This window comes from Corvus hawaiiensis, chromosome 1, assembly GCF_020740725.1.
Source record: "Corvus hawaiiensis isolate bCorHaw1 chromosome 1, bCorHaw1.pri.cur, whole genome shotgun sequence".
NCBI lineage: Eukaryota > Metazoa > Chordata > Aves > Passeriformes > Corvidae > Corvus > Corvus hawaiiensis.
The window spans coordinates 35,972,769-35,994,508 of record NC_063213.1 but is presented as its reverse complement, the minus strand read 5'-3'; the positions used below and the strand labels follow the sequence as shown (position 1 = coordinate 35,994,508).

The 21,740-nt window shown below is 40.2% G+C and overlaps 1 protein-coding gene across 5 annotated transcripts in view; it reads left to right on the top strand.

The window, feature by feature from the left end:
* The window catches only part of TMEM108 (transmembrane protein 108), a 164,482-nt gene that overhangs the window by 53,628 nt on the left and 89,114 nt on the right, over nucleotides 1-21,740 (top strand). The window contains exon 1 of one of the 5 annotated variants that reach the window (XM_048300442.1): nucleotides 21,527-21,545. The exons of the other annotated variants lie outside the window; for them this stretch is intronic. The gene's annotated coding sequence lies outside the window, so the exon portion shown is untranslated. Of the gene's footprint in view, nucleotides 1-21,526; nucleotides 21,546-21,740 lie in introns of those variants that run through there. 5 annotated transcript variants of the gene reach the window in all.

Below are 21,740 nucleotides of genomic sequence, written 5' to 3'. Positions count from 1 at the left end.
AAACCCAGGTTTACTTACCTGCTCAGTATTGGTTCACTGGTACTGAAGTATTGAACTCCTTTATGAGGAGGCAAATGTGTAAAATTCAAAATGAAGGGGTTTCAGTGTGGTAGTCTGGATTGCACCTTGAGGCATTGTGTGAGTCAGAGCAGAAAGGAAAGCTTCTGGCTGGCAGTGGCAGGTGTATTGAACTTTTCATAGGTGTGATTTATGCTGCTCTCTGCTTTACAGCCACTTCAGTTGGGCTGAGGGTGACAGGAAACAATTTATCCCATGCCTTTAAAAAACAAATCAAAGTAAGTTAAAAGCTGCTAAATTTTCTTCCCTCCTTCCTTCTTTTTTGACCTCGAATTCAGTGTAATGGTAGCATGTTTGCAGCAGCACAGACAGCACTGAAAACACTAAGAGAAAATCCTCAGGTAATGCCATAGCTAGAACAGATGAAGCACTACTTAGCAGGGCCTGGCTATGTTCTCTTGAATTTTGGACATGTTTTGTCAGTTCTCATCCATACTTCTTTGTTAGTGTAGCTTTATGGTTTGCATACATTTACTTCATGGCAGAGCATTTGCCACTGATGTCATTTTGTCTGTGCAAGTGAAGAGTTGTGCAGTCAGTACTCCTGTTAGCACCGAGCTTGGACCTCTTAGATATGAATTACAGCAAGCCTCGATGTTCAAAATGCAAAATATTTTGTCAGAAAATACTTTTGCATTGAAAGGAAAGTGTTCTTTTCCTGAACCATAGCAATTACACCTGATCTCTGCTTCTCAAGTCCAACATAAACTTTCTGGTCATAAGACAAAGAATGTCCCTCTCCAGGGAATGTAATGCCCTCCTGATGTAGACACTCATGTGAGAAGCTGGAGCTATAGATTCAAGTCCCTGGTTGAATCAGACAAAGGGACAATGTGAGCTGGTACTTTTGTAGATCCTAGGTGAGGTTTTGTTTAGGGTTTTTGGTTTTGTGGGGGTTTTTTATTATTTTTTTTTATTTTTTTCCCAATAGAATTTTAAGCAAATTCCTTACCCCAGTGTGGAACAGAAAAATATTCAAAATGTTGACAATTTTCTTAACAGAAAAAAGATCCTGCCCTTTATCCAAGATTGCAAGGAGCTCTTTATTTAAGAGGTGTGTCCTTCAGGAGGAAAACATGATGGGTTAGTTTGGACATGTAGGATTCGGCAGTATGTGCTGTTCTGGAACGCCTGAAAAGTGAGAAACAAAGTCTCCAAACACTCCCTGCTGCAACAAGGGAGCTTTTGCATTAGCATGCAGGTTTTTGGAGCTGCTATATCCACACTGTTGTAAAGACGGAGGAATGTGGGAACACACTGTAAGCTCCTTCCTGCACTGTCTCCACTCGTGGGGAGTGAAGTTTGCAGTTTGGGACAGAGGGTGGTTCTTATGCTGTCTGGAGGACAAGGACATAGGTTCTTCCTGGCCGTTGTGGAGCTCTTGGTTGGGTGGGGAAGGTGCTTGGGGCTTCAGTAGGACTCTTACTATCTTCTGCTAGACTCAGAAGAAAGGCTTTGTTTTGTCCTTCTCCATCTTTCTCTCCATCACCCACATAAGAGTTGTGAAAAATCACTCCTTATAAATGCTCTTCAAATAAATATATGTCTGTGTGTTTAGGTACACATGCACTCACACATGTGAGTGTATGTGGGTTGTCCTGGGGGACGTGCAGGTGGTCAGCAGGTGGAGAGCACTAGCATGTAGCAAATGACCCAATTAGTTTTCCCCTGTTAGTCCAAACAATGCCAGCCCTGCTAGTTATTTCTGGAATGTGTTACAGCAGAGCCATGTTCAGCAGACTAGCTTTGTTGCTAAGGAATAGTGGCAACCAGAGGGGAAAAAAAAAGCTGATTTCTAAGCTTTTCAAAACAATGTCTGGAGGGATTTCCCTCTGGACTTAAAGTACATTAATCTTTCTATCTCTTATCTGAATTGCAGTGTATTCATGTTCAGATATCATAGCTTGGCTGGGGGAACATTTGTAAACACAGACAAATGTGTTTTCTCTGAGTATTAGGGTCTTTTTATTTAAGGAAAGCAATTCAGCCACTTCAAATAAATTCTTTACATCTTGTGATTTCAGGAGCTGGGAATAGCTCTGGCTTGACAACCTCAGGTACATGGGGCTTTTGTTTTGCCAAACAGCTTTTCCTTAGAAAAGGGAGAAAGATGTTGTTTTTTCTAATGTTTGGTGAACAGATCAGCAGCTGGTCCACAAAGAAGGAAACCTAAGTAATATGGCAGCAGTGTAGAGTTTTTCACGTCTGTGTCCATCCATATGGGCAGAGGGATTCTGCGGCACCCTTTTATAATTAGGTAGAATTAATCCCAGTGGTGGTTGTACAGCAGAACATGAGTTTGCTGTTGCTAGTGAATGGTAATATCTGTTCAGTTGCAGAAATGGGTGGATTTTGGTGCCTAAAGCCGCTTTGCTGCAGCTGGTCTGTGATGAACATATTACATTAACGTCTTAACTGTAGGTTTTTTAGCTGCTGTTCAATAAATTGTCTGAATTGGAGACTGCATCTTTCTTGAAAGAGCAGCAAGAAATAAACATGAAAGTAAAGAAGAAAATTGTGAGAGAGAAAAGTAAATCTGTGTATGCATCCCATCAATTGGAAGCATCACCTCTATACTGATAATTTGCTTAAAGCATCTACAAGAGCCAGGTACAATTTATTCCTGTAATAGAAGGGGGACTTTGCTATGTGTGCTCATGGCATACATGAACTTATCCAGAAAACTGGATAAGTATGATATTAATACATAAATAGCATCATAAATATGAATTACTACTCAACATGGCTCTCTGTTTTGCCTTCAGATACATGCTACAAAATTAAGCTTGTTTCAATAAAGAGTGAAAAAATAGAAAGTTTGATCAAGAAACTGTTTCCTGCTTCAAGAGATAAATTCTCTGTAGCTAAAACATTTTTTGTACCACCAGAATTATAAAGCTGAATGTAGATTGTGTAAGTTGTTTTTTTTTTCTTGAGTATTACTGTCAAGAAAATCTATAAAGATTATTAAAAACTGGCTTCCTCTCAGCCCTTTCATTTGTAAGGATACAAATGTGCCAGTCTCAGCAAACAGATGTCCACATCATAACAATCATCATCGCAGTTGGCTTGAAACCTTGCCTGCCTCATAAATCCATCTAAGGACTGAAGAGACGAGTAGTTTTACCCCTCTTGGTCTCTCTTAAGTCAGACCTAAAAGAATAGCAAAGGAGAGTAAAAAGAAATCTACTTTGTTCCTTGGATGTTATATTGTATGGGTTTTGAAATCCCATGCTTCCTGTTGCTGTCCTTTAGGGATATCTTGTTATTAAAACAGACTGGTAACCAAAAATATGTAGACAGTGTTGTTGTGTGATTGTTACTTTATTCACACAGTGCCGAGCCTGGGAGGGGGATGCATTAAGGATTTAGTGCAAAAGGAGTGGGAGAAGGAATTCGGTTTTATCCCCAGACCTGGCACAAGCCCTTGGATCACTGTGAAGGAGGAAATTTACCAGAAGAGGGAGTTGATCTGAGCGCTCTTGGGCAATTTTGGGGAGCTTTGTGCAAATTCTTTTACTGACTCCTATAAGGGTGTAAGTCAGACTCATTGGATATGCCTGGGATCTAGCTGTATGTTTTTCAGATACAAAGATTGCATGAAAATGCAATTTTCTGAATCCTGGCTTTTTGTCTTTTCTCTGCATAACAACTCTTAAGAGCCAAGAGTGGGTTTACAGACAAAATAAGGTGTTTAGACCAATACTTTATTGAGGAACAACTTAAAATTTGCTGTGGGTGCTATAGCTTATCAGCCACCAGCATATGCAAGACGTAAGAGCAGGATGCTTTGGGGGTGTCTTTGTTCCTTAAAGGCTTTGTGGATTTACTAAAGCCTGAGATGTCTGCCAGTCAGCGTTGGTAAGTAGTGTCTCACTGCAGGATGAGTGTGGAGATTGCTGAAATGCTAAAGTCCCACTTCACAGATTGTGGTGCTGTTCAGTGCCTGTGCAGAGAACAAAGAGGCTGTATCTCAAAGGACTTTTAATAACCCGAAATTGGGTTTTTTAGGGAAAGGACTTGGTGATTTTAGACTACTACGTTGTAGGGTAAGGTCCTGTAATCCCAAACTACCACAAACTGCTGTCTCTAGTTTTTATCAAGAGTTTATGGTGCCACAAATAAAGTCTACTGTGGCACTGGGATGGGATAGATCTTTCCTTACAGTCCTAAAAGTACTGTGAGTCTGACCTGTATGAGGAATCTTGCCGTTATGTGGTGTGCTGTGCACGGCATGTGTGTCTTCTGCTTCTTGTGCTGTGACCTGTCTTGTGTGTAGGATGGTGGGGGTGGAGAGAGGTGTCTGGGAAATATTTGTCCTTCAAAAGGGACTGCATCTTGTCTGCTTATACAGAAATGATAATGCTGAATTTCTTATACCGTTAATTTCCATGGCAACGAAAAATAATCTCATAAATGTGGGATTATTGCTTTAGGATCAAAGAGGGGAGAACCTGGGCTGTGAAAGAGAAAGTTCTTTATTTAGATATCTTAGCTGCAGGAGGAGTAACAAAACATCTCTTGAGATTCGCACATATTTTGCTTTTATTTCTTGATCACCTACAAACCCAAGCCTAAAATATTAAGCAAATAAAAGCTAGAATGTCCATCTCTCTTACTATATTATCTAGTCAGCATTGTTCATTGCTTCTGAGTGCTCAGCAGACAATGAAATAATTGCAGTGGAGCAATAAAGTATATTTAAAAGAAATCCCTTCTGGCTCTTAGTAGTGCCCTCGCACTAGCCAGCTGGAAGGTTAGACCCCAAAAAAGAGCACAATACTGTCCACGTTGTGAGAATAGGTGACTCATCCCAAACAGCTCTTAATGGGGGCTCCAGTGGAAATATTTCTTCACAGCAGGCTGGTTGGAGGGCAGCAAAATCATTCATGAGCTTGCTGAAGAATTCTAGGTGGAGTCCACTGCAGTTTTCCCCATGAGAGGATTGCTGCAAGCGTCTCAGTGTCCTCAGCTTCTTTTCATCACATGTCATTTTGAAGCTGTTTGTCTCTCACATACCTACTTACATACTGAGAAGCTACAGAGGAAATGTAGGTTTATAGAAAGGGGCTCACCAGCTGCCATTTTTCCCCAAAGAAAAGCTGCAATTTAACATTAACCTAGCAATTAAGCAAAAATTTACGCGAACATGCTGCTTTCTTGCATAAAAATCCCTCTCAGCAACTCTGAAAATTATCTATGAGAAAGGTAATAGAATAATTCCCAGCATCTTTGATTTGCAAAAGCCATTTTCTGGCATGATTGATATTTCCTTTGTGTTAGCATGGGAGGCCATAGAAAGAGGAGTAATCTCTCTAATGGGTGTACTCCATGCTGGTGCCTGGGGTCCATGATACATTTGTCAGGCTTTAATTAAAGCTCTGGAGTTGAATTTCCACAGTAATTAACTTTTATTTTCAGTTATACTATGTCTCTCATTTTTGACACTGACACTTTCCTGTTAGAGATAGGGGTAGCAATTGGCACAAAAAAAATGAAGAATGTGGAAATGAGGCATAACTTAAGAAAAAGCTTTGTATTTGCCGTGACTTCTGAAAGCAGACAAAATTGCGTTTTCCTTCCAAGCTGTTTTGTTGTAAGATACCTAATATGTTTTCTCTTCTGCATAAACACATATCCTATTCCCCTGGTTACCCTTCCTTATGCAATGGCCGGTAGTAAACAAGCAACTTTTGTTCAGTAGTATCCTACATCCATGTTACAACAGGTCTTTCGCATTATGTCTCACAGAAATACTTCGTTACCTTTAGGCAAATCTTGACTTTTACGTGTGAATGTGTGCTAGGGAGGCTATTCAACCATTATTTCTGGACTTCAACTTTTAGTTCAGTTCTGGGTTGGATTTTTAAGAGTAAATACCACAAGAGTCTACATTCTGTTGTCAATGGTGGGTTTGGATTACAGGAATTTCTGTCTAATTGAACATACACACTGCTTTTATTAATAGAAGTTAGGCACTTGAATCTGCTCTTTAGATTTCAGGTATCTTTCTCTTCCACTTTTAATTTAGGTAGTTTTCACACATACTGGGAAGTACTATTATGTAGAAGCACAAATAGCAAAGTGACAGAGTCATTGACATTTGGCTTGGCCTTAACAAAACAGCCTTTCCAGGAACAGAGAAATGCAGACCTAGAATCCAGTCCCCTTCTGCCTGAACTGCAGTATCAATAACTCTTTGACAGACCCACTGAGCTTCATTTTAAAAATTAAGGGGTTTTCTTTACACTACTGTGGTCTAAAATCTCTGCTATTTATTGACTGTCTTCTGATTTCCACTCTGAATGTGTTCCCAGTTGGCTTTCAACATGTCCTCACATGTGCCAGCTGGCATTTTCCAGTGCTCCCAGGTGAGATAGGTGAAAGCCTCCTTGCAGGATGCTGTAATTGAGTTTAAAATTCTGAGAAAAAATTAATTTCCCAGGTGTCCGAATGTTGTCTTGTCTCACTCTCAAGAATAATCTTCCAGAGAGGAGGTGGCTGCTTTCTAGCTTTACTTTTCTCAGACCTGTTGGTGTAAACTGACTTTGGAGTTTGCTTTCTGTAATTTGCAGCAGCATCTTCTTTCCCAAATACTTGAAATGTATCCCTTGTTTCTAAACTGCAGATCTGGTCTTGCTGCCATAGCTCTGAACAGGTGATGGAACAGGCCCTCTGAATGCAATACTACCAGTAAAAAAGCAGCTAAGAATAGTATCACTTCTGAAATAAAGCACTAGAGATAATTAAGCAGAACAGTGTAGTAAATCAGTGTGGCACTTAAGGGCATGGCAAAGGCCATGAAAAAGAAAGGTAATAAATTGTATGGTGAGAGATGCTAATTGATCATTGTTTGCAATTTCAAGCTGTGTCTCCAGATTTCATTTTAATATTTCTTGTGGACTGAAAAGCAAGTGCAGAGCTGAACTGATGTTGATAAAATAGAAGAGTGGAAGCTGGGGAGAGACATGGGCTATTCAGGCATCAAATTCCTGTGAAGTAATTCTGACTAGCAATATGTTTCCAAGTGTTTTGCCTATCTGTTTTATTATGTGCCGGCTCTACTCACACCTCACAGAATGTGTCTGGGTACTGTAAAATCTTTTATGATATTTTCTCTATACTTTCTCTTTTTTAATTTGTCTTGATTCTTCCTTGATTCTACCATCCCTATACTTCATGTCTCCATAAATTATTTATCCACTGTCTATTAAAATTGTTCATTGTAGATAATTTTACCAGTTCTTTGATCAGCTTTATCCCTGAATGTGCTTCACTGCTAGCATCTGTTTAGCAGTGCTGTGTCAAGGACTGAGTGGCATTATTTTACATGCAGTTGCTCTAGAGATGTCATGGAGAGGAATCTCATCTATGTGTTCCACTGCAATATCCACTTGGAAGAGAAACTTGGGGTTTGTTTGATTTCTGACCCTGCTCAGGTTCCCAGATCTGATTTTGGACTAACCTGTGGTTAGTGACCCATCCTATTTTAATACAGGACCTAATCCCAATTTTGTTAAGATTAAAAAGGAGCTAATGTAAATGGCTTACATGAGATTCCCAAAGATGAAACTTGCCTCAAATCTGCCATTAAACTGTGTAATATTTCCTCCAGACACCATGGAGTCTTGCAAAGAAAGAATTAATGTGCATGGGTCCTGCATTGGTAGAGAGGAATGGCCACTGATGAGGTCACAACTCTATAAACCATGTTTGCAGCATTGTTTGGAAACTCATGTGTGATATATTGTGTTGTATATCATTACTATTGATCTTTTTTGTTATAAGTACATTTCCAAAGTTTCCTTCTTCATCTGCAGAGCATTTTATGCCATAAATGTATAATGCAGTTCTTCCAGGATCTATCTGTTTTCCCCATAGAGCTATTAATTAATGTTTTACAGAGAAATCTCTTACCAGGAGTAGGGTTTCCTGCCTATTAGTTGTCCTTTGATGGAGTTTTTCAGACCGGTCTGAGTTCACTTTGATCTTGACTTCCCCAAACTCACAAGCTTGAATGGGAAGCCCTGTAGCTGACTTAGCTGTGCTTGATCCAATAAGCTCTCTCAGGAGGCTGGATTTATTCCCTAGAGCATAGTGCCACACTGTGTGCCTTTTGCCTTCAGCCAACTCACATTTTCAGTAAAATAGTCTGTCCTTATCTGCTAAAGGCTGTGTAGATGTAATACTGATATGTAGAGTGAATGTGTCTTGCCTGGGACTGCAAGCTCTTGGCTCCCTGGGGAGGTAAGTCTTTATATGTAGAAGGTATCTAGGAGCAACAGTTGCATTCCCAAACCTTTAAGATGTTTGAAATCTTGCCCTTCATGTGGAGAAACAGACCACATGTGCATTCATAATGCTTTTATAGCATATACTAAAGGTGAAAATGCACTGTGACATTGACTGGAATCATCCCACCACACGGGGAAGCTTTCAAGGCACCTGCTAATCATTTACAGCATCTGTGGTCTTTCTTGACTCTTGCTGTAGCCAAAATATTGTCAACACAAGTTAGCTCAGCTGCTTTGCTTCCATGTGCTTAATATCTGTGACAAAATGAGCATCCATTGTGAACAGGATTTAATATTGACCAGAAATCTCAGGCTGTTGATGTTGATACATAGATGTCTCAGTCAAGAAATAGAGTGAGGAAATACCTATCTGAGTTTTAAATCTATGTGTGTAATTTTATTCTTTTCACCTAAACTGTAAATTAACAGGCTACAGTCAATCTGTGCACCTTAGTCCTGCTATAGCTGTTTTGTCTCAAATAAATAGTTCAGTGTTCATGGCCAGAGAAAGACAGAGAAACTGACCCTGTTGTTTAGTGGACATTTTAGGGCATTCTCACTACACAGAGGAGACTCAGGTTTTGTGTCTTATTTTTACAAAATGGAAAAATATCTCTAGGAGGGCAGGGAGGGAAGCCTTATGTTAGATAAGCCTTATGTTGGCATAATGATGGGTTAAGTACTTATCTAGCTAGCTTAACCACCAAACTGGAAGGAGCATTGTTTTTCTGAGAAAAGAGTTGAAAGGCCATTTTTCCATCCAAGAAGAGTAGTCAAATATCTGAAACCTCAATTAAAGAAAAAAAATTTGAGATGGGAAAAATATCTAACATCTCACTGAACAGCACTCAGTTGTACACACCATCAGAAAGTGTCAACATCATATGTCACTCTTCAGTTTTATATTTCTACAGTTGACAAATCGGAGATCGGGGCAGCACTGTGTCAGCTCTGATATCGCTGCAGTATTCTAGGCCTGTGTGCTGAGGCAGTAAAAAAACAAGCCAAAGCTTTAGCTCCTGTGTAAGCAATGATTCTCCAAAATGCACAAGTAGGTGAAACTGGAGTAAGAAATTGCATTACTCCTTGAATTTTCACTTTATGTCTAGTGCAGTTCCAAAGTGTAAATACATGGAACTTGCACATATGGTAAGCTCACATATACAAATTGTCCTCCTGCTGACATCTGTAGTGCTGTTTGCATGGCCAGCCTGCTTTTGGAGCAGTCAAATGTCGGTAGAAGTGCCACAAACCCTAGGTAAGATAAATCAGAATATATGGGTCTCATCTGCATTCATAGCACAATGGGAAAGACTTAACAGAGTGATGAAGATGTAAGAAATGGGAGCTTGCACAATGCAGGTGCTGTGTGCTAAGTTACTTAGGCATTCTGAAGATGAAGATATGTCCTGTTTTTTCCTGAATCTGTGATAAGAAGGATTATTCAAAGCTGCAATTGATTCATGGATAATGCAGACGTAGTATATTTTCACTGGAATGCAGAGAGAACTGGTTCATACAGATAAGTTTTTAGAGAAGAATGGCACAAGATTTTCTTTCCAAGTGAATAATCAAGCATCTGCATTGCCCTCAAAATGTCTAATACTGACTTTTTCCAACAAAAGAACATCAGATTCAGTGGACCACTGCTTTTGTGACTGTGCCTGGTTTATAGATCCAGTGATCACTATGACAAATCCCACTGGTTTTTGGTGTGAGGTACGCTGTTTTTTCAAGAAAACATTAAATGCTTTATATAAAGTCAGTCTCCCTCCTAGCCCTAACAAACTACTCCAGGATGGCTCTTTGTTTGCGTTGTTTCATGTGCATTTAGCCTTCTGGTGAATAGCAAGTGAAAGTTTTGTTCTGCTGTGTTACAGCATGCTCAGTTGTACTCCTACCTGGTGGGAACAGATGTATCTACTTCTCCTTCTTCAGAAATGCCTTGCAGGGCTTTGAGACTTGAAATGGCCTATTATCTACCAAATAACAGATGTCTTCACAGATTAGCCTCTTGGAGTAAAAACACAGGCACACCACACAAAAGATGATGATTAGCTAGTTGAATAACAATAGACAAACTCCAATGCAGATGTACAGGAAACAAGGAAAGGATCAGACACTTATATTTCTATTTTTCTGAGTTCATTATATACATTCATTTTTACAATGACATCTTAATGTTAAAGCTGCCATTACGCAGCTTTCTGTTTCAAAGCTTCTAACTTATGATTTTTTCAAATTAAAATAATGTATTAATATTTCTCCCAATTACATGCTGATAAAATACTTAATTCAGTTTGCCTACAATTAATGCATTTGTTGCAAAAGTATTCCATATGTTAGTTTAGGTTTTTCTTCAAATAATTTTCAGTTAAAGATTTGCATTCGGATCTTTCAATATGAAGGAGATTGAAGAACGCTTCAATGATAAATCCTGCAAATCATAATACACCTCTCCGTATATGGTTCCAGCAGAAGCCAGAAGGTTTACTCACATAATTTGGAGTGAAGCATATGAAGAAACAGACACATTTATCTACAGGACTTCCCCTTCTTGATGGTCTGATTGCCTCCTTGCAAAGACTCGAGTGCCTGCTATGGTTACGTGGTCAGAGTCTTCCTGAATGCAGAAAAATATAGACTCTGTTGACCTTGAGTCTGGTAAAGGTTGCCTGATACCTATTTTAGTCTGTAATTTTTTTCATTTCAGTAAGAATAATTTAGTCTTTGAGAGGAAAAAAAAAAAAAGATCAAAACTGGGGGACGGGCAATCATATTTCATTGCATTACAGTACATTGTATTATTTTGTGGGATTTCCATATCACAGATCAGGAAGTTGAAATCTGTCAGGGAGAGAGGACAATGCACAACAAAAACTAAGAGGGATTTCTGTAGTTGAAGTCAGGGTTAGCATTTTTTGCATATTAGTGGAAAACTGCCACATTAGACTGCATTCTGGTCTGAAAAATCCTTATCCATGTATGTTTCTTTAAATTTTTCATCTCAGCTATCTTAGGATTTTGTCAGAAGAGAGTATGCTTCAGATGGAGGAGATACGAAGGTTGTGGCCATGGCCTAAGTGGTTGACGCGTGTATTGAAATGATTAATAAAGGATAGGGCTGGGCTTTGGTCCCCATGTAAGGGAATCTAGGAAAGGGACAAAGTGATTATTAGTATGTGGGCATAAAGTGGTGAGACAGAGAGAGAAGGAGCAGAGGAGTGCTGAGGAGGAGAGGATGGGACATTTGAGAAGGGATGGAAGCAATGCAGAGGAGAGAGAGGGGGTGGACAGGATTCTGGCAGTAGAGACCAGACTAGCAGTAAGACAAGGTCAGGTGTTAATCAGCCTAAGGGTTAAAGTCTGGGCTCAGAACAGAAAAGTCTCCAGTTCTCTGGAGGATTGTGTGGGTGTCAGTATGGCTGTGTTACACAGTCTCTGAGTTGGAGTCTTTTTTTTATCATTTTCTTTTTTTTTTTTTTAACTGTTTAAGTTACACTTAAAAGCCGTTGAAGGGTACAAAGCAAAGGTCTCAAATGTGGAGAGATTTCAGTCAACACTGCTCAGATGAATCAATATTTTATTTTATCACAGTAGTTCATTATGTCACCTCTTCCTCCCGTAACTGTACATCATTCAGATCCAGCTTTGAAGCCAGAGTTATTAATTTCCTGGGGAGCACTTCTGCGGCTCTCATTATTGCGGCATCCGAGTACTTTAAAAACATTAATGAATTTGTCTTCACAATGTGCCGATAAGGTGAAATGACATTATACACCAGGGAAAATGATGCACAGAATCATAATGTCAACAAAGGACATTTAATTTAGATGCCCAACATGAGATGTTCATGCTCTGATTTTCCAGAAACAGCACTGGATCATCCTCTCTTTGTTCTGGAGCTGGCTTCTGCTGAGTCCATCACAGTTGGAATTGCTCCATGCTTCCAAAGTTCAAAGCGCAGGTGTTCTGTGCTCTGCTCTAAGCAAACAAAGAAGATGCAATTAATGACGGCCTGCACGGAGTTTGGGTTTTGTGCCTTCCTTGGCATGAGGCCCTGGGACAGAGACAGAATCCAGTTCCCCAGGGCAGCTTTCCACTGCCCTAGGCACAACCATGGTGGTTTTCCAAGCCCTTACCTCAGTCTTGTTGGACTGTCCAGTGGTGAGGCAGCAATGCAGCAAACAGCAAGTTTATTCTTGTTGTGACCTTGACTTGCTGAATGTGTGCAGTCAGTCCTTGCTCTTACACTGAGTGGGGCTGAGCAGTAGATTAAAAACCAAGCTATGTGAGTTTATTATTTGCATCGTTGCAGCGTGTACAGACCATAGCCAGTGCAGATTTTTTGCACTGCAGGGATAGGTGCACCAAAAGGGTATGCTCTCATACCTTCATATTGATTCCTATCTTCTGTAACTCTGTTGTGGCAATCTTAGCACTCAGGAGCAGGGGCTCCTGAAGCAGAGAGAAGCTGCAATTTTATTTGGAAAGGATCCTTCATTGTGTCCCTGGGTGGCCTGAAATTGTGTGAGCTGATTTGGGATGAGGTGAGAAACATGTCACACAATACACCCGTGGCTGGGCATCTCCTGTCTTTGTCCTTGCAAGGCTGAACTCATGTCTCAAGTGCATTGCACCCAAAAGACACAACATATTTTCCCCAACTTTTTACAGCCTGTAGAAGCAAAGCCATGGTGCAGTCAAGCAGGACATGGAAGAGGCAGTCTCTGTTTTGCTGAAAGACTTTTCTTTAGTAGTAAAAGAGAGGGATAGAAAGGTACAGAGAATGTTTTTCAGATGCACAAATAGAAGTTAGGCTCTATTAGCTTCACAATGAGAAGGGAGTCTCACTGAAGTCTGTACCTGCAAAAATCCTGCTGTATTAATCGAGTGTCCCCAGAATCCTCTCCTGTTCTGCTCAAGACCATTCTTCCCATTTTCCTTCATCAGTTCATTTTTATATGGAATCTCATTGTGGTGGAACAAAGTCACTGGAATTACTCTGGGTTTGCAATCAGCATCTCAGAACATGGCTTAGCCCATTTCAGTTGTAGTGTAGCAAGTAATACCTGACACACCTGAAACTGTCCTCGTTACATTTTAGCTGCAGTCAGTTATTCAAGCAGGTGTTTATTTATTAAATCCACCTATCAGTCCTTCACCTAAGCAGTCTTATTCTTTCCCTGTCTGGGCTCTTCCTTACCTCTGTCAGAAAAAAAAGGAACAGCCTTCTTCAAATGGTGCCATTTGCTTGCAGTGCTTTATGAATCCTGAGCTAGGTGCTGCATCTATGCTGAAATCTCCTGTCAGGGTCAGTGGGCTTCACCTGAGGAAGAACTTCACAGTCCCAGGCAGTAAATGAGACTCTTCACTAACCTATTAGAATAAGCTGTGCATCTGAGCATAATCTTACTTGACAGCATAATGTGTTTTTAGATGCTGGTGGTTTGAGATTTCCCATTTTTTAAAGATGCGTTTCCTTCTGGCTTACTTGCACCTCTATATATGCCAGTGAACCTTTTGAAGGAGGAAAGATGAGCTGTTTAGCCAGTAGCCGTCTTGCTGGCTGCACAAAGTGAAAGGGAAGAAAATAAGACACGGGATGCTAAATCCTCTCTAAAGCTACAGACCTGTCGTGTAGAGCTAAATCTGTCAGTGCCAGGTTAGCATCTTGCCCTATCATCTTACCCTACCTCTCCTTCTTTTGCCTTCAGTCCCCCTCTCCAAAGCCTTAAGTTGTAGACATCACGTTGACACAGACTAGAGCATTATTATTATTCAGAGTTGCGTAAAAAGTGAATTTACATTGAGTAAAACCAATAAGCCGTGGTGCTCTGACATTTAATTTTCCTGGAAATTCTTCCTATTGAATCAGACAGCACTACATGCATTTTCAAATGGAATTCAGTGTTTGCACTACAGTAACCTTGTAGGCAGAAGAATGAATAATTTGGAAATTATCAAGAGCCTATTTCCTGCCACCTTCCTTCAAGCCTAAATTTTTATGGGGCTGTACTTCTATGTGATGCCATGTAAAATCTTCATTTTATTTCCACCCACTGTCTCAAAATGGTGTGCAAAATAGTCTTCTATAAAAAGGGTTGCTATTAATGGCTGGTTCACTGGTTGGTAGTCTCCTATTTTTTCTGTGGCCATTTCTTCCTTTGACATCAAACCCTGGGAAAGTTGAGGATAAATAAATGGTGTCCTTTGAACTAGACAAGGTTATAATAAACTCTGAGATGAAATGTCAAGTCTAAGCAGGTGTACTATTCTACTTTCCAGTGTATGTTGATCAGCCTGCCAAAGCAGAGCAGTCATATTTCAGAGCTCACTTTATCGCCCTTCTCTTCTTACCATATTGAATGTCTGATTATAAAGGAGGTTGTAAATGGCTCTGTTAAAAGGAGGTTTAACCAGAGAGACGTAGGTCAAGACATCATCTTACTTTCTCTGTCAAATGATTATGCGTTTATGCATCCATCCATCCAGATCTGCCAAAAATGTCCCTATTCTTAGATCTGAAGTTGTTATAATTTCATAGAAGCAGCCACTTCAGACAGACTTTGTCTTTGAATTGATAGACTTCATTTCAAGATGAATGTGTGTTCTAAAATAGCTGAGCAAAGGAAACCAGCAAACACTCCGCTTGGGACTGCTCCTGAACTAACACTGTGTTATGTGGGCAAGAGGATCTGGCAGAGCACACAATGAGGTCTTAAAAATGCCCAACCTTTCACATTTGTTTACCATACTGATATTTTTACTAAAAATACTATTATGAACCATGTTGGGTTTTCTTGGGATTTATGGCCTGTTAAAAAAGCTGGCAATATAGGTTAGTATTAAATACATTAAAGCACCATTGAGACTGAATGGTTAAGAATTCAAAAGGTGGTTATGCTTTCCTACCATGCTTTTTTCAATTATAATAAAATGTTTCTTTCAATCTTAGGTACTTGTGTATGTCTATTATAACCTGTCATTGTGAAATTAGATCCTTATGCTGTACTTACACAATATGATTAGAGCTGGTTCAAAACATTAAATCCAAAACTGACATGGAAATAATCTTAAACATATATTTTGATGAGAAATTTAATATGATTTTTTTTTGACTGAAAAGAAAAAGGAGATATGTTGTATATATATATATACATACATATATATATATGTGTGTGTGTGTATATATATATATTTCTTCTTTTTTCTTTTTTTTTCTCCTTTTATCACTGGGAGAGGCATGCTAGTATAAATAGGGAAGGAAAGTGTAGTGGTTTGGTCCAAAATACTCATTACTGTTTATCTGCTGTGAGATAAGAATTAGGAGAAATGCAAAGCAGGCACCAAACTTGAAAGAATATAAAGAAGTTTATTAACAGACCTAAAAGAAGAAGGAAAAGAAAATTATACCACCTTCAGAACTCTCCTCCTCCCCCCACCTTCCTCCCTTCTCCCACTGACAATGTGAAAAGACAACCCTTAAGATGTTCAGTCTGTTTACCACTTCCATAATAACCTTGTTCAGTTCATTTAGAAAGAGAAGTCTCTTCTTGCTCATGCTATGAAAACATTATCACAACGAGACAGCCGCCCACTTCCAAATATTGTTCAGTCCATTTAGGAAGAGGAGTCTCTCTGCCTGCGTGTGAGTCCTTTCCCCCGACTTGCAGCTTTTCCCGCAACTGCTTTCGAGGGTCCACTCTTGAAGTTTTTTGGGGTACAATTTTAAGGTTGAGCCGTTCAGAAACAAAAACAGAGGCCCTTCTCCTTCCCTGGGAGCAAAGGGTCTTCATCATCTTCATCGTTAGGACTATCTCTGGGAGCATCTCTAGGGACTGAGGTTTTCTCCTTTCTCGTTTGGAGCAAAAAAGTCTTCATCTGGTTCATCTCTCCCTGTCCAAACTTCTCATGAAATTACAGCTGCGTCAGCATCTGCCTATCCCAGCGCAGGTGCTTTTGCTTACGAGTTGAACACTCCACCCCCCATATCTTCATGAAATTACAACGGGATACTCTGATATATCATAGCTTCACAACAGAATTTCAGCTTTAAGCATCTCCTCTCTCTCTTCCCTCAGGGTTTCAGCTCTTCACAGCAATAAAAAGGGTTAATCTCACCTCGGCCTTGCAGCTTTGCAGCTGGAATGTTGAATGTTTCCTATTGCAGTGGAGAGGGGGGAGAGCCGAGCCGCTCCGGCTGCCCACGGCAAGGCAGTGGGGGGGTTCCACGGCTGGAACAGGTCCATGGCTTCAGGATGGCCGTGGCCCGGCCCGGCCTGGCCCAAGCAGGGCCTGGCCGGGCCCGCTGGCCCCCACTCGGGGCCCGCAGCCACCTGTCCCAGCGCCGGAAACGAGAGAGAGCTTGGAGGGGGAGTTTGCCTATTCTTAAATGTGGATCACAGAGGTGGTCACAACTTTAAGTGGCTTAGAGAATTGTCCATATTCAAACTGGCCAGCTGATAGGTTCTATCAGCTCCCAGAGGAAACTGTAAGCACCCCTTAGCAAGGACGTCCCTTCTGGGACTATGCTTGCTAACCTATGACAGAAAGGCAAACAGAAAACATAGCTATCATCTATACATATATACATAAATATATATGCAATTCAAAATTACAATAATGAATGCATTGCTTTTTATTTAATTTTTTGTGGCAGCTGAAGTGGTTATGTTCTCCTTAACTGTGGGGTATTGTTTGGTACAACCAAAATATGTGGGCAGGGCACTCTGACCTGATTCAAAGTTCTTCTTCTTCACCCATCTTCAGTTTTCAGAAAGGCTGGGTCAGCATCTGATGGAGCCAGAGGAGCACTACATTGGCATCCTTCACGGGTGGTTATTTCCTCTGTCCTTTGTAGATGTAAACCAGCCTAGGGAGTTGAGAGGCAAGGCAGAATGGATGGGTCTTGTACTTGGGTCTGCTGTGCTTATCTTACAGCAGGTCAGTTGAAATTCCCCTAGAGATGGCCCCCAACTTAATTAGCCTATCTCCATCTTTTTCTTCTTGCATATCCTTTAATCTCCTTAATCTTTACAGTCTCTTGAGGAAAGTTAGTACAAGGGACCTTTTTTACAGATGAAGTTTTCAAAGCCAAACCTCAGTATGTGAGATTTTTGTCAAAACAATCAGAGTCACTTTCCTCTCTTAGCTTGCATCTTTAGTTCACTGTAAATCAAATAATGCTGATGGACAATATCGAGCCTCCTTTGTGGTGGTGTCTTAAGGGTTATTTGTTTAGCTGGTTAATTGTGTGGTTCACTAAAGGGAAGATGATCTTGCAGTTAAGATGTTACATTGAGATGTTTCCATCTCTACTATAGATTTCCTTTAAAGTCATCTGGGGCCTGTGTAATACTGTTTTCAGGGCTCCAATACAGTTTGTTTGACAGCACAGGACTTGCTTTTTGAAGTACTTAAGCATCTTTGTGAAACTGGTATTTTGGCCTGAATTTCAGACACGCAGAGCATGCATACTCCTCTTTGTGTACAGCTGATGCTTTCCATTCTTGAAAATTTGTCAATCTGCCTTAGGAATACAGCGCCATATTATAAGAGAGGGGAAATAGTACCTTCTCTTTTGCGTGCTTTTTTCCTTCTCTACTTGAAATACTTGCATTTAATCAAGCTGAATAGTGTGAAAAGCTTGGTTTCAGCTGCTTCACAAAGGTAAACCCCTCTTCCACTCTCCTATGTTTATTATAATGCAGGCAAAGCTATTTGCTTGCCTGTCCTTTACATTAAGTCTTTTTTTATTGTATATCCTACACAATGGGAACAAGAGAGGAGTTTAACACAGCTGCAGAGAAGTTAACCCCATAAGCCTTGAAATCTTTGTAGCTGGAAAAAGCTCTGGGTGAGATTCCTTTTACAAATGTTGACATCCTCATTTTCAATATTACGGGCTGAAATCCATTGATTGACCTACAGCCGTCTGAAACTCAGTGGAGAGAAACAGCCCCACATAAGGGATGGGCCCCCTCCTCCCAAGAGAGGCATTTTAAACAGGACATAGGCATCAGGCTTCAGAGGAGCCAGTCCCTTGCTCTCTGCAGAGAGAGTTTCAGTGAATAAATTAAATGTCACATCCACAGTGTGGACATCCCGAGGCCCGCAAGATGCTATGGAAGATCCTTCAGGGAAAACCCACCATCACAAGAGTGATGTGGAAGTAGAGCTTGTTTCTACATCCATTCCCTGCTGTGACTGAGAAGGAAGAACAAGCTGTATTTTCCTTATTTTTCCAGAAGTTATAGAGATATCTTTACTAACATTGTCTTGTGTGCTAAAAAAGTCTTTTAGCAGGAGAGCTTCCAAAGGTTATAAAGTTTCCTGTCAAAGAGCAGGCAATTTCCACTGCTGAATGCTTCTTTGGTGTAGTCCAGCCAGTTAAATTTTCATCACGATCTTGAATATTAAAAGATTTTCTTTGGTTTGGCTCTCATAAGACCCACAAAGAAAATTCTGAAAAACTACACAACTTAGTCTTAAATCTGTCATATTTCATTTTTTAAAAAAAAGTCTTTTCAAGATGACAGTGAAATGTGCTTTTCACTAAGGACTTTTTCTGTACAACTTTCTTGACTCAGTTGTTTCACTTTTTTTTTCATGTTGTATTGTGAAACATTATTCTCCTTGAAACTCAGAGAAGTTGGACTTTTTTTCTTCAGTTATCCAAAACAGCATGTTTCAAGGTGTACAATAAAATTTCTTTATCAAGGTTTCAAATGCCCATATATTCACATGTATTGAGGGGATTACTTACTAGGAAAGAGAATATTGCTAGGTGTCCACAGGGATTTCAAAAAAAATTTTCCTATTTCATCACTGAATATTTTATATTCAGTCATATACAAGTTTTAAAATGAGCACAGAATTCTTCCCCTCTCCAACCCTAATATGTGTTAATGACCAAATTCTAATTATCCCTACAGCTGCTAAGTCAGTTTGGTCTTTAGGAAGATGTTAGCTTCTCAGACATGAATGATGTAAAGGAAAGGCTTCTTTTCTCATTCTAAAAATTTTCCAAAATGGTCATGTCTCTTGTGAAATGACCTTTCATTTCTGCCCTGATATTTTTCCCTACCCCTTGAATGACTGTCTTTTGCTGTTCAGTGATTGTTCATGAGGTGACCATAGATGCCAAGACATTAAATAGCCAAAGGCAACAGCAGTTTCACCTGGCCTTCTCAGACTAAGTCCTTCCCCTGGCCGTGGTTGCTTAGATGTGAGGTTCTTCATGCCCATCTGTTTTTATGACAGTGAATCCCACGATTCTAGGCCTCTCCCTTTCATCAACGTGCCCCAGGTTTGACATGTGAACAAAGGAGGATGGTGAAGGGTGAGCTAGCTGTCAGTGTTCTCCACTTGCCACACAAATGACAGTAGCCTTTAAGTGGTCATCTTGTCTAGAGTTGTTCATGGAAACACTGTCACAGCCGGGAGGAGGGCTGTGGGAACACAGTCATTTGGACTGTTATGTTAGAGAGATGGGGGATGGCGACTTCAACAGTTACTGATGAAGTAGGGAAGCTGAGGAAGAGGAAGAAATTGCTGTCAGGGTTTCCTTGAGTATCGACACTACTTTTTCTGTGTGTTTTTCTTGACTGGTGTTTATCTTTGTGCTAATGGGGAGATATGGATTCAAACATCAGTACAAGAAAAACCACAGCCAGCCTCAGGCCCAGTGGGGATTGTAGATGTTCTGCATCTGAATTCAGAGAGGCGAGGCTTTGGGAAAGTTGGGGTTTTGTTCTGGATGCTCTGTGGTTCTCTGCTTCCAAGTTCTTGTCACATAGGATGCAAGAAAGGCATGGTAGTAGCTCTAGTTCGGTTCCTACCTGATTATTCCTTATGCACGTATGACAAGGCCTGCACTCCGCCACCAAGACTGGTTTTATTGAGCTGTGATATCCTGAGGGTAGACCCTACTCTGTGGAGACTTTAGGAAAGCAAAGGGTGTACACTTCTGAGGATAATTTTGGAAGTAGATATGAATTGCTCATTCTTAGATCAGCAAAGAGGAATCCACTTCAAAAAGTGCTGAAAGAACTAAGTATAAAGTGGACATAAATATAAAAAATGCTGCACTCAGGATGTTATGAAGAAAGATGGTGATGGTGGTTTGCATGTTCTAAGCAGTGGGAAATAAATTACAGCAAACAATGTGGCACATGTTGAACAAGAACAGAGAATTCTTACTCAGAGGAATCTTACTGCTGCAAGTTAATCATCTTTTTATTAGCATGCCCTGAAGCTTTTTGGGATATAAATTTTGCAAAATAACATCTGGATTGTGGAAGTAGGCCATAAAATTAAGAAACAAATCATGAAATCTGGAAAACATAAAGCTGTGCTTGAGCCCTGTGTAGCCAAGAAGAGGATACCTGCTTCATTTTATGAGGCACACTGGAATACCCACTGTGACTAACCTGTGGGAAGCAGTGGATGAAGATCTTGGTGGTGGAACTTACACTGGGGGAGTAACTCCTGGGGGTGCTCCCAGCTCTCTTGAGTTGTAAGTGAGGAGCCTCTGCTGTTGATGTCTTGTAAGAAATTTGTTGAACATCTTGGGGCAATATTATACTGAAAGGATCAGGGCTGGGTTTCCTTGATAGGGGAGTAAAAAAAGATTAGAGATGGAAGTACTTCTGTCTCCTTTTTCTCCTTCATTTTCTGCAGAAATACTATTGTTGAAAACTGTCTGTGATGCAGCTTTTTCTTTTTTCCAGAATGATCCATAGTGGAGAGAAGGCAGTCAGGAATAGCATAATGAGGTTGATGTGCTTTATGGATGGGAGTGGCATGTCTTTTTCCTGTCTCCTCTTTTCATTACCATTTTTCAGCTTCATTGTTTCAGTCTCCTTGTTTCCATTTGACAGACAATGAAAAAGGGTTCTCCACTAACTGTTAGCTTTGCCTCAACGTGTATCTTCTGTTATTTCTCCTCTATTTTTTTCTTTAATTTAAGGTCTGGTTGGCATTTTTTTTCCCATCAGACATAATGAATGGCTGGGAGCTGTCAGCTGTTTTGGACTCTTTTGTCTTCAATCCATCATTATGTCTTCATTGTCCTCTTTAATTTAACTGAGATGTTGAGGGGATCACTTACTGTGAAAGACAGTATTGCTGGATGTCCACAGGGATTTCACACATCTATTCATCATCTTGGTAAGATAAACTATATGTGAAATATTGTGTACTAAAAAATGCAAAATATGTTAGTCCATTTCAGACACAAAGTGCTTAACCAATATTTTTGAATACAGGTGTCTGTGGTGAGGCATGTGACACCTTTTCTGCATAAAAATTTCCTCTAATTTAAGTATTGAAGATGGGTATTTCAAACTTGAAATTGATTTGACT